The 13,023-nt window shown below is 42.8% G+C and overlaps 1 long non-coding RNA gene across 1 annotated transcript; it reads right to left on the bottom strand.

Annotated features, from left to right (window-relative positions):
• Positions 1-2,849: 2,849 nt before the first annotated feature.
• On the bottom strand, positions 2,850-7,491 carry LOC109197914 (uncharacterized). Its single transcript, XR_002058925.2, has 3 exons — positions 7,436-7,491; positions 5,420-5,471; positions 2,850-2,898 (listed from the first exon to the last, which is right to left on the bottom strand). It is a non-coding gene; the product is annotated as an uncharacterized LOC109197914 (long non-coding RNA).
• Between the last annotated feature and the right edge of the window lie 5,532 nt (positions 7,492-13,023).

The following is a 13,023-nucleotide window of genomic DNA, read 5'->3' as shown; positions in this document are numbered from 1 at the left end:
TGTCACAAATAAATGACACAAAGCTCATCTGTGGCTGTGCACCATTCGTGGCGTTGGCTCTCTACTGGTACGCGCTCATTCAAATGTCGCCGCACATTTAAAATTGCAGGGTGTCTTTACACTGTCATAGCTCCTAGATAGATTTTCAGAGACCTGAAAATCGCTGTGATTATTCACCATAGCCTGCTGATTCTTACAGTGAAAGAACAATGTCAACGTATAGCATCGTTGGTTACTTTAATTGTGTTTGTTTTTTAAATCAAATCCTACAAAATATATAAGCAACTTATGGCAGCTCTAGATAAACATGGCATTTACGATAAGTTTCAGTCCGGTTTTCGTCAGTTCATTCCACGGAGACAGCTCTTCTTAGGGTCTCAAGTGATATCTTGATGGATAATGATGCAGGAAAATGCTCTGTTCTACTCATGTTGGACCACATCAGCTTTCGACACAGCTGACCATCACATCCTCATTGAAAGGCTGAAAAATGGGTTGGTGTATCTGGAACTGCATTAGAGTGGTTCTCTCTTATCTCCATCACCGATCCTTTTCTGTGGCAGTCTCCGATTTTAGGTCATCCTCTACCTCCCTTACTTATGGTGTCCCTCAAGGGTCAGTTTTGGGGCCTTTATTGTTTTTAATTTCTCTTCCCCTCCAGCATATAATGGGCTCTTTGAGGACATTTCTTATCATTGTTATGCTGATGATATTCAGTTGTACATTTCTTTTATGCCCGAGGATTTATCTAAGCTTCAGCGTCTGAATGATTGCTTAGATTTGATCAAACGTAGGACGGCTGCAAATTTCCTCCAGCTCAACGAGGGGAAAACCAAAGTCCTCGTATGCGCCCCTGATAGATTCTATCGCAGATAGTGAAAGCCCTTGGTCTCCTCACTCTATGTTAAATCCTCTGTCAGGAATTTAGGTGTCACCTTTGACTCCAGTTTCACATTGGATGGGCATGTGAAATCTCTGGTTCGGTCTTGTTTTTATCATTCAAGAAATGTGGCTAGGCTAAGCCCGAATTATCTCGATCTGAACTGGAGATTGCTATACATGCATTTATCTCGTCACGCTTGATTATTGCAATTCGCTGTTTTGTGTCTTAGCAAAGTTCTCTGGATCGTCTGCAGGTGTGCAAACGCTGCAGCTAGGCTTTTGACAAAATCCTCCAAACTCACATGTGACACCGTTGTTATCTCAGTACACTGGCTTCCTGTTAAATTTAGAGTCGATTTTAAAGATCCTGGTCTTGACCTACAGAGCTGTGCATGGACTGGCACCTGCCTACATCTTTGATCTGCTACAGCCTTATGTCCCCAGCAGGTCTTTGAGTCATCTGATCTGGGCTTACTTGCTATAAAAAAATACTAAGAGAGGACTAAGGGTGATAGAGCTTTTGCCACTGTGGCCCTAGACTGTGGAACTCTCTCCCCCAAGCATTAAGAACTGTGGACTCAGTAGCTGTTTTAAACACAACTCAAACTCACCTTTTTAAACTGCTTTTGGTTAATTTTTTGCCTGTTTTATTTAGTCTTTTTAAATCTTTTTATGACTTGTAATTTATGTGCAGCACTTTGTGATTCTGTCTTGAAAGGTGCTATATAAATGAAACTTTATTTATTTATTATTTATTTATTAAACAGGACCAATTGCGACACAAAACCTCTCGCACACTAACACAACTCTTATACAGATCAGAGCTTACATGTATAAATAAGGCAGACAAAAATGCATAAAACACAAGCTATCAACAGATTGTTGGTGGACAGCATGTCACTTTATTTGGTTTATCTTGTTTCTTTTTGGTGTAGCCTCACTAAACAAATGTTTATAAAATGACCACTTTTATTATGAACACTGGCTCAAATCCCCGTCAGTGATAAAGAGTAGACATCAGAAGCAAAGTTCTGCCGACATCATCACACCTCCCACCCTCAAGTGGAGTGGCGGAGGAGGCACTTGGAGTTTCGGTCGAGAAAGTGTCCGTGTGACTGAGTCCTGTCCACTCTGCTTCAAGGTCTGTCGGTCCACTTGTTGAGGCCTGAAGCAAAGACGGATATCCTGGACCAGCTCTGACAAACTGTCCAGGTCTTCACTCTCCCAGGGCCAGAGACCTGACACCCTGCAGGTTAAGCAACAAAGAGACATTTATTTCATATCCATAATTTCCATTTTTCCCCCTATAATATTTGACATCCAAATGTAGCCTATTAGCTAGCATCCAGTAACGTTTTCTGCTCCATAAAGGGAAAATTATTCACAACTAATCGTTTTTGTTTTGTTTTTTATCTTTAAACCACACTTCTATATTGTAATGTCTGTGTGTGTACTCATCAAGCAACACCTCTGTGCATACATACTAATGTTCAAACTTAGAAATGTGTCAAAAGGAAACAGACGCACAGCAAGACACAAACTGTTGCCAAGTACAACTTTGCACAGGTGATAAAAACATCAAATATCATCAAATTGGAATTAGTGTGAACGGTGAATCTAAGAATAGGCTCCCAACAGTCATATCCAGAACAAATTACTTTTAACACATCAATGAGTAAGCAGCATAGGATTGGACAGCCTGGTTCTATCACAAGGCCATAATATATTTGCCACCGCGAGTTACAGTAAAGGTAGGGGCGATAGCAAATTACCTTACTAGCACTGATGTTTGGAGCACCATCTCAGCAGCGCCACGGTCGTGCAGCCGAGCCTGCTGATACAACAGCTTCTGCTTCTCCATCTCTTTTCCTTTGTTAGAAAGGTGACACATATCATTGCAGACCATCTAAAATGAAACTGCTAAAAACTTGAGGAGACTAGTGAAGATCAAGACCGATGATCACCTACTTCAAAACTCTTCACTTCTCCATCGTCATCCTCTTCATCATGGCAACTCTGAAGGAAGGAGAAAGGTGAAAAAAAGCATACAACTACAGACTGATTACTTCGGATAGATATAGCCACATCAGCGACGGGAAGTTCCAAAGCACTGAGGCATCAAACTGAGTATTTCGGTGTCACCATCTTTGTTTTTTAAACCAGATGTTACGAATGATGGGGAGGGCCGGTATCTGCTGCTTTGTGCAAAGATGAACAAGATGAAACTGCCAGAGTTCTACAAAATGACCTGCAGAAGGCCCATCCATCCATCTCCCCAAGCAGAGAAGCCCAGACCTCCCTCTCCCAGCCACCTCCTCCAGCTTGTCCGGGAAACACCAAGGCGTTCCCAGGCCAGCGAAGATATAATCTCTCCAGCGTGTCCTGGTCTGCCCCGGGGCCATCTCCCGGTGGGACATGCCCGGAAAACCTCACCCAGAGGCGCCCAGGGGACATCCTTGTCAGATGCCCGAACCACCTCAACTGGCTCCTTTCGATGTGGAGGAGCAGCGGCTCACTCTGGCCCCTCCCGAATGGCTGAACTTCTCAGCCTATCTCTAAGGGAGAGGCCAGCCACCCTTCAGAGGAAGCTCATTTCCGCCGCTTGTATTCACAATCTCGTTCTTTCGGTCACTACCCACAGCTCGTGACTATAGGTGAGGTAGATCGAACGGTAAATTAAGGGCCACTGACATGAATGTCTCTGATCAACAATCAACAAACGACTTTATGATGGTGGCCTGGGGACAGAGCTTCCTCTTGTCAACCCTCTGCTGACTGCCCAGCACCGTCTGGCATTTGCCGTAGAATACCAGAATGGTCCACCACTGGTGCCCTGTGCTTTTCACAGATGATAGCAGGTTCACCCTGAGCACATGTGACAGATGTGAAAGGGTCTAGAGAAGCTGTGGAGAACATTATGCCGCCTGTAACATCGTTCAGTATGACTGGTCTGGGGAGGCATATCCATGGACAGACGCACAAACCTCTAACAGACTAGGTAATGGCACCCTGACTCCCATTAAGTAATGGGATGAAATCCTTGACTCACATCAGACCCTATGGTGATGCATTGGATCTGGGTTCCTCCTGGTGCCTGACAATGCCTGGCCTCATGTGGCTCGAGTATGCATGTAGTTCCTTCGGAATGACAATGCCTGATACCACTAACTGCCCCCCATGCTCGGCTGACATAGATCCAATAAAACACCTCAACTTTTCCAGAAGTTCGGTGATACCCTGGTCCGGATCTGGCAGGAGATCCCCAGGACACCATCCGTCTTCTCATTAGGAGCATGTCTGTCAGATCTTTCTGTCTGTCAGATCCATGCACACTTTGCCTGGCAAAGTGTGCAGTGAGATTGAGTCTCACATGCTTTAATTTTTTATTCGATGTGTAGGTGTTCACCACAAACAGTTTTTTATTTTTTATTTTGGGGAACTTGGTTGATCCTAAAGCTAAACACACCATTCTTTGTGTTTATATATATGTCATGATCCAGGTCAGTGTTCAGTGGTTTTCTGTCCTGGCCTTGCGCTCTGCATCTGCCTTTTGGGGTGGAGCCCTGGTTCAACACCTACACTTCTCCACGCGTTTTCCATCTGTGGCATTCAGCAAGACAGTATTTAAAACCAGTGTTGCCATCAGTTCTTCACCAGTTCGTTTCTTTGTTCATGCCAAGTACTTGATCTCTTTTGTGCCTTTAGCAATCTCGTCAAGTCACCACCTTACTCCTTCCTCTGGACGCTGGTCTCCACAGTCAAATCCCAGCTTCATTCTGCAACTTGCTTCTCTCGACTTAAATTACTCACTGCTCTCACCTGCCTGTCCTCCTGCCTGCTGCTTCCTCTGCATTACTAGAATACAAGGCTGGAACCCAACTCACTCACTCAACACTCAGAGGGCTACCCGCCTCCAGAGCCACCTGCAAGACTCCTCGTCAGAGATTTCCCTGCCACGTATTCATGTCTCACCATAGTTTATTCTGTGATTTCAATAAAACTTGTGAAATCTTATTTCCGCTCTGTATTGTGTCTGCACTTATGTTCACTCCCACGTACTGCTCTCCCGGCCTTGACAGCATGAAGTGTCTGAAGAAATATACCCAGCAGACCCAATTCGGAGTGCAATCACTAAGCAGTGATATATTAACAGTGTCCTAAACCAACAACAACTCTACCATCCAGAAGACTAGTTACTAGTGCAGCTGCTAGTGCTACTGTTAACAGTGCAGCTGCTAACATTTGGTTAATTTGCCACAGTTTGGTGCATCTGTTTTTAATTTCTTTTCCCTCTCTTAGCTTTTCAGGCCACACTAAACTATTCTACACTGAAGGTAGGGGAGGTGCCAGTTGCAATAAGTGATTTGATTAGGCAGTACAGCGCCCTGCAAGTAATCCATCAGCCCAAAAGCATCATCCCTGGTCGATGACATAAACAGCACGCAGAACAATAACAGGTTTTTTTACCGTCTATGCTAAGCCAGCTATGTGAGTTTCAATTCAAAAGTGTTTAGTGTTGGTACTCAGCAACAGATACCTTAGCCATGATGTCTGCGTAGGCCATGTAGAGATGATCCTCATCCAGTTTACTGCAAAAACAAACACATTCACCAAAGTTAGCACAATTATAGCTGTATTAAGGAAAATAATTTTGGTGCACCACTGACTGAAATGACATCTTCTCATTTAACAGTTTTTCATTATTTTGATGAATATTTACATGTTTTATATTTCAGATTCTTTAAAATAGCCGCCCTTTGCTTTGATTACTGCTTTGCACACTCTTGGCATTCTCTCTCCATGAGCTTCATGAGGTGGTCACCTGAAATGGTTTTCCAAAAGTCTTGAAGGAGTTCCCAGAGATGCTGAGCACTTGTTGGTCCTTTTGCCTTCCTCTGTGCTCCATCTCATCCCAAACCATCTCCATTGGGTTTAGGTCAGGTGACTGTGGAGGCCAGGCCTCCATCACTCTCCTTCTTGGTCAAACAGCCCTCGCACAGCCTGGAGGTGTGTTTGGGCTCATTGTACTGTTGGAAAATAAATGACGGTCCAACTAAACACAAACTGGATGAGATGGCATGTCGCTGCAGGATGCTGTGGCAGCCATGCTGGTTCAGTGTGCCTTCAATTTTGAAAAAAATCCCAGCAATGGTGTCACCACCAAAGCACTCCCACACCATCACACCTCCTCCTCCATGCTTCACAGTGGGAACCGTGCATGTGGAGACCATCCGTTCACCTTTTCTGCGTCACACAAAGACACGGTGGGTGGAATCAAAGATCTCAGATTTGGACTCATCAGACCACAGCACAGATTTCCACTGGTCTAATGTCCACTCCTTGTGTTTCTTGGCCCAAACAAATCTCTTCTGCTTGTTGCTTTTCCTTAGTCGTGGTTTCTTAGCAGCTATTTGACCATAAAGGCCTGATTCACACACTCTGAACAGTTGATGTAGAGATGTGTCTGCTACTGGAGCTCTGTGTGGCATCTATCTGGGCTCTAATCTGAGCTGCTGTTAACTTGCGATTTCTGAGCCTCGGGACTCGGATGAATGTATCCTCAGCAGCAGAGGTGACTCTTGGTCTTCCTTTCCTGGGGCGGTCCAGTTTTGTCATAGCGTTTTTTCCTGACTGCACTTGGGGACACATTCAGAGTTTTAGCAATTTCCCAGACTGACTGATGGGCTGTCATTTCTCTTTACTTACCTCATTGGTTGTTGCCATATTATAAATTAATACAGTTGTCAAACAGGGCTGTCAGCTGTGTACCAACCTGACTTCTGCACAACACACCTGATGGTCCCAACCCCATTAAGAAGGCAAGAAACTCCACAAATGAACCCTGACAGGCACACCTGTGAAATGAAACCATTTCAGGTGACTACATCACGAAGCTCCTTGAGATAGATGTGCTTGAAGCTGTTGTCCTGTGAGCTGCCTATCACACAAGCTGTTAACTCTCAGAACCTTGTCCTGTGATTCAGTCGTGTCTTTGGGTCTGCAGACCTCTTCCTGTCACAGTTTGTTTCTCAGTGCGTTTGATGGTGAAGGAAACTGTACTCACTGACACTTTGACTTTCTTTGTCAGGACAGACCTACATTTTTAAGTGTTATGATGGTCTCTCTCTCTTCCACTGTTAATGGTCTTTTTCTCACCATTTTTGTAGCAACACACTACTTACTGCAGTACAGTACTGTTCAGCTGATGCTCACAAGGGTATGGCACCAACACTGCTTTATGCAGACAGAGGGGTTGGAATTAATCCAAGTTGGAACACCTGTAGGAATTAGTAGCAGCAGCTTTCAAGGCTTGATCAACCTTCACTGCTGCAGAACAGCTTTGAATTGTTAACCCATGTTGTGTCCCTGAAAAAGGCCTTTTGGTATAATTCTGAAATGTACATTATTTTTCAGTTTTGGGTAACCTAACCTCTGGCAGCTCACCACTTACCTTTGTACCATTTCAAGCTATTCATTGGACTTTAACGACATGAACTGCAACAAATAACTGGAAAAATAGGGACTTTTAACAGGTAGTGTGTAAAATACACACCATTTTTCTGTTAGGGCTGTTCTGCTGAACAGCTGGATGAGCTGATGCAGGGGATCTATGTGTTTGTGTTTCTGCCCCTCCTCTTCCTCAGATGGCTCCTGTTCACCTGGTTTCTGAAATCAACACACATTCACAAAGTGCTAAAACTCTGCTATACACTGAAGAAATTAACACATAATTTGCCTTCAAAACAAGCAAAAATTCCAGAGTAGTCAGAAGAATTCCACTCGTTTTGTTTTTTTTAAATGAAATGAACTTACAGCGAGGTCTTCTATGAGTTTATCTTCAAAGTAGTGCTCCTCTGTCTCCATCCAGGACTTTTCATAGCCCTGCAGGAACAAGTTTACAGCCCGGTGCCTAGTATGAGAGAGATACATGGATGACTAATAACTGTTTATCTACCCATCTTCTGCTGCTTATAAAGGGCTGCACTGTAGGTGCAACATATATCCACAACCTTTCCTCACTAGCCCGAGGTGTGGCTGTAGATGAGGGTGGGAAAATAATAAAGTGCAGAATTTTAAATATTTCTTCTTCATTTTACATGTGTGTGTGTTTGAGAACATACCTTGGCAAGTTATAGAGTGGTGCCATCCTGAAGCAAGCGACGACATCTCTCTTCCTCTGTTTTGAAAGCAGTTTGTGCCACACAGCCTTCTTACTGCGCTGAGGATGCTCCACCTGAAGACACAAACTGAACCACTCAGTATACTAGATATTTAGTTGGTGTACCTTACCATCTGGAAGCCATATTATCCTGGAGAAGTATGTGGTCAGCTTTAATGAAGACCAATCAGCTAGTTTAAGAGGACCGTGGGGTACCTTAAAGCTATACTCTCTACGTTGGCACAAAAATGCGCAAAATCAACTCAAACTTGAATATATAGACCTGCTCCAGGTGGAAGAGGACATGACCAATATCCAGGATTCTCTCCACAGTCTTCTCTGGGTCAGTAGTATCCTCATAGTGGTTTGGGAGGTCTCTGTACAGAGCCATCTGCCAACGAATTGCTGGGTCCTCTGACTTTGTAAGACACACAGAGGAAATGCATGACTCTATTGGCCCATTCACAAGGTTAAGCACCTTTGTGAATATATAAATATATAGTACCAACCAACATCTACCAACTGGTTTACATCTGTCTCGACTTTAACAAAACAAAAGCCAAAACACAGAAACACCACATGTAAAGCTCATGATTCAGTAGCTTGTATAACTACCTTGCTGGCAATAACTTGAATTGGTTGTTTTTTTGTATGACTTCGTAAGTCTTTAAAATCATTGTGGCAGAATTTTGGCCCACCCTTGTTTATAACGTTGCTTCAGTTGATTTAGGTTTGAAGCCATTCATTTACGCACAGCACTCTTAAGGTCCTGCTACTTTCAGTATTTCAGTCACTCTATAACTTCAGATTCAGTTCTTTCTCCTGCTGGTGTGTTTGGGATCATTGTCCTGTTTCCTGACCCAGTGTGGGTGAAGCTTTAGCTGTCAAGTAGATGGCTTCACATATGACTCTGGAATATACAGTGTATCAAAAATAAATCATACACTTTCAAAAGGCTGTATTTTAAGCTTACACTAAATTTAAAATACATGGCTGAATATAAAGTTTTACATACAAAATGTTCAATGTTTATGAATAATCAATGAAATACGGCATCCCATAGTTCACTGTAGTCACTGCAGCCACTGCTGTTGTAATGCAATTGTTCCGGGTGAATGGCTGCAGAATGAAAGCACTTTGAAATCGAATGATTCTTTTTGATACAGCCTGTACTCTCCCGTACAGACGAGTTTAGTGATGTTAGTGGGATAGGGGCTATGTGGAGTGATAGAGTTCCTTCAATCACTTGTTGACAGATTGAATTTCCTATTCTATATCTTTCGGATAACCTATGATATCACTGTGAAGTAGCCTTATTTATCTTATGGACATAAAGGTTCATCAGTTCGTTTAGGTCCTCTTACTCTAGATTTGTGTGAAATTTAAACTGAATCTGAGTACTTGACTCTAAATTTTGCGAGTTTGCCCACCGACCATCAAAATCGAATCACTTCATCCTTGTGCCAGATTTGAAGAATTTCTCTTAAACCAGTCCTTTGACATTACTTTCACAAGAATAAGATAAACTGACAACAACCTGACACCATGGCAAAATCTAAGCCCAGAGGCATAATGTGTAAGTATACTTTAAGTAACTTGTGTCCTTTTCTTACCTTTCCTTGTAAATGTAGGTTGTTCCTGATGACCTCTCGAACTTCGTCCTCTGTGTCTTTCTGCAAAAGAATTATTAACTTCGATCAAACAACAGGTATTCTGTGACCTACAAAATCCTATCAAAGATGTCATGAGCAAAAAATATTTATTCAGTAATTAGTAATGAAAATTTTACAAAGCTAAGGCAGAGTTATTTTGCTGTTACTAAAGGTTTACCTCAGGAATACCAATACTGCAAATAATTGATTGTTATTGTCATACACCTCACCCCAACCAGTCATGGTAGATTTTTAAAAACAAATAGACATGTAAACATTATATCAAGCAAATATAGAATAGAATAGAACAGAATAGCTTTTATTGTCACTGTTACAAGAACAGTGAAAGGCAGTTTGGCATCTCTCCGTGTGTGTAGAGTACACAATAGCGAATGTATTTACACAATAACAGACAAATTTACATTTACACAAGAAAAGATATGGTTGGTGCACCAGTTATTGGTCGTGTCCAAATTCATGGGCTGCATCCTCCTGAGGACCCGGCCTGAGCGGTCTACGTGGGCCGGGTCCTCAGAAGGTCGGGTAGGCCGGAAGTAAATGGCTGGGGAAATTGGACGGTCTAGCCTTCTGGTTAGCGTCACCGCTGTCTCGGTGGAGTTGAATAAACTCGGCCGCCTGCTCCTTGCTATCTAAATTATAACAGGACGCTGGCGTAAACTGTCGACCATCTCACACTTTTGTTTAATTGGTTTTCTGTTTGACGTTTGGTCAGCTGTGAGAAAACCAAGGAGGAACCCACCCGGGGGATTAATAAAGTTTTATTTTATCGAATCTAATCCCTTTAATCTCAGCCAAACCGATTTACTGACGAACAAATAAAACACTGAAAAAAGCCAAACAATATCATTTCTAGCTTGTCTAAGTGACTTACGTTTAACCAGAGTAGCGAAAGTCCGCGGTGATCTGAAAATGACGTGCCGGGAGTTGTGCCGTTCTCGGCGGCTTCAGTGGCCCTGGAGCTCCCGGCTAGCTATCGAGCTAAAAAAAAAAAAAAAAAAAAAAAAAAAAGAAGAAGATAAATATACCAGAATTGCGCCCATTCCATTGGCCGCCCTCGTGGCTCATGGGAAAGTGACAGGCCCTATGGCGGAGATTGAAGACAGGGGCAGTGGTTCGAATCCCATGCGGACCATTTGTTGGGGATACATACCAAACAAACAATAATAGTCCCTGGCTCTGAAATTCACCTGCTACGCTTGCTTAGAAGCCTACAGGCGAGCCTATAGACGGGCTCTCTCTGCCTTTTTACCGCTGTCCCAAAATCCCTCAACTTTTACCTCAATATTGCTTCTTAGCCTTGCTACCCACCGCCAAACACGCCAGGCATTGTCGCTTTCTCAATCTCTTCTTCACGTCAATTTTGCCTTCATTAACACAAATTATACATCAAAACGTAGGTATTTTTCTTGCCTTTCACAAAATGCCACCGTCATTATCGCAGGAGTTGCCGTTTTCTCGCAAATGGCCTCCAAGCAACACAAAGTCAGAAACGTCCCCATTCAAAGTCTATGGAGACTTCAGTGAAAATGACAGCTGCAATGAGCTCTTTAGCTTTTGATTTACAACTTATCCACATTTCTTTGCGGACAATCCTGCATGTCACAAATAAATGACACAAAGCTCATCTGTGGCTGTGCACCATTCGTGGTGCGTTGGCTCCCTCTACTGGTACGCGCCTCATTCAAATGTCGCCGCACATTTAAAATTGCAGGGTGTCTTTACACTGTCATAGCTCCTAGATAGATTTCTTCAGAGACCTGAAAATCGCTGTGATTATTCACCATAGCCTGCTGATTCTTACAGTGAAAGAACAATGTCAACGTATAGCATCGTTGGTTACTTTAATTGTGTTTGTGTTTTTTTAAATCAAATCCTACAAAATATAATAAGCAACTTATGGCAGCTCTAGATAAACATGGCATTTACGATAAGTTTCAGTCCGGTTTTCGTCAGTTTCATTCCACGGAGACAGCTCTTCTTAGGGTCTCAAGTGATATCTTGATGGATAATGATGCAGGAAAATGCTCTGTTCTACTCATGTTGGACCTCACATCAGCTTTCGACACAGCTGACCATCACATCCTCATTGAAAGGCTGAAAAAATGGGTTGGTGTATCTGGAACTGCATTAGAGTGGTTCTCCTCTTATCTCCATCACCGATCCTTTTCTGTGGCAGTCTCCGATTTTAGGTCATCCTCTACCTCCCTTACTTATGGTGTCCCTCAAGGGTCAGTTTTGGGGCCTTTATTGTTTTTAATTTATCTTCTTCCCCTCCAGCATATAATGGGCTCTTTTGAGGACATTTCTTATCATTGTTATGCTGATGATATTCAGTTGTACATTTCTTTTATGCCCGAGGATTTATCTAAGCTTCAGCGTCTGAATGATTGCTTAGATTTGATCAAACGTAGGACGGCTGCAAATTTCCTCCAGCTCAACGAGGGGAAAACCAAAGTCCTCGTATGCGCCCCTGATAGATTCCTATCGCAGATAGTGAAAGCCCTTGGTCCTCCCTCACTCTATGTTAAATCCTCTGTCAGGAATTTAGGTGTCACCTTTGACTCCAGTTTCACATTGGATGGGCATGTGAAATCTCTGGTTCGGTCTTGTTTTTATCATTCAAGAAATGTGGCTAGGCTAAGCCCGAATTTATCTCGATCTGAACTGGAGATTGCTATACATGCATTTATCTCGTCACGCTTGGATTATTGCAATTCGCTGTTTATGTGTCTTAGCAAAGGTTCTCTGGATCGTCTGCAGGTTGTGCAAAACGCTGCAGCTAGGCTTTTGACAAAATCCTCCAAGTACTCACATGTGACACCGTTGTTATCTCAGTTACACTGGCTTCCTGTTAAATTTAGAGTCGATTTTAAGATCCTGGTCTTGACCTACAGAGCTGTGCATGGACTGGCACCTGCCTACATCTTTGATCTGCTACAGCCTTATGTCCCCAGCAGGTCTTTGAGGTCATCTGATCTGGGCTTACTTGCTATAAAAAAATACTAAGAGGAGGACTAAGGGTGATAGAGCTTTTGCCACTGTGGCCCCTAGACTGTGGAACTCTCTCCCCCAAGCATTAAGAACTGTGGACTCAGTAGCTGTTTTTAAAACACAACTCAAAACTCACCTTTTTAAAACTGCTTTTGGTTAATTTTTTGCCTGTTTTATTTAGTCTTTTTAAATCTTTTTATGACTTGTAATTTTATGTGCAGCACTTTGTGATTCTGTCTTGAAAGGTGCTATATAAATGAAACTTTATTTATTTATTATTTATTTATTAAAACAGGACCAATTGCGACACAAAACCTC

The sequence above is a fragment of the Oreochromis niloticus genome, unplaced genomic scaffold (assembly GCF_001858045.2).
Source record: "Oreochromis niloticus isolate F11D_XX unplaced genomic scaffold, O_niloticus_UMD_NMBU tig00008676_pilon, whole genome shotgun sequence".
Classification (NCBI taxonomy): domain Eukaryota; kingdom Metazoa; phylum Chordata; class Actinopteri; order Cichliformes; family Cichlidae; genus Oreochromis; species Oreochromis niloticus.
This window is presented reverse-complemented; position numbering and strand designations above follow the sequence as displayed.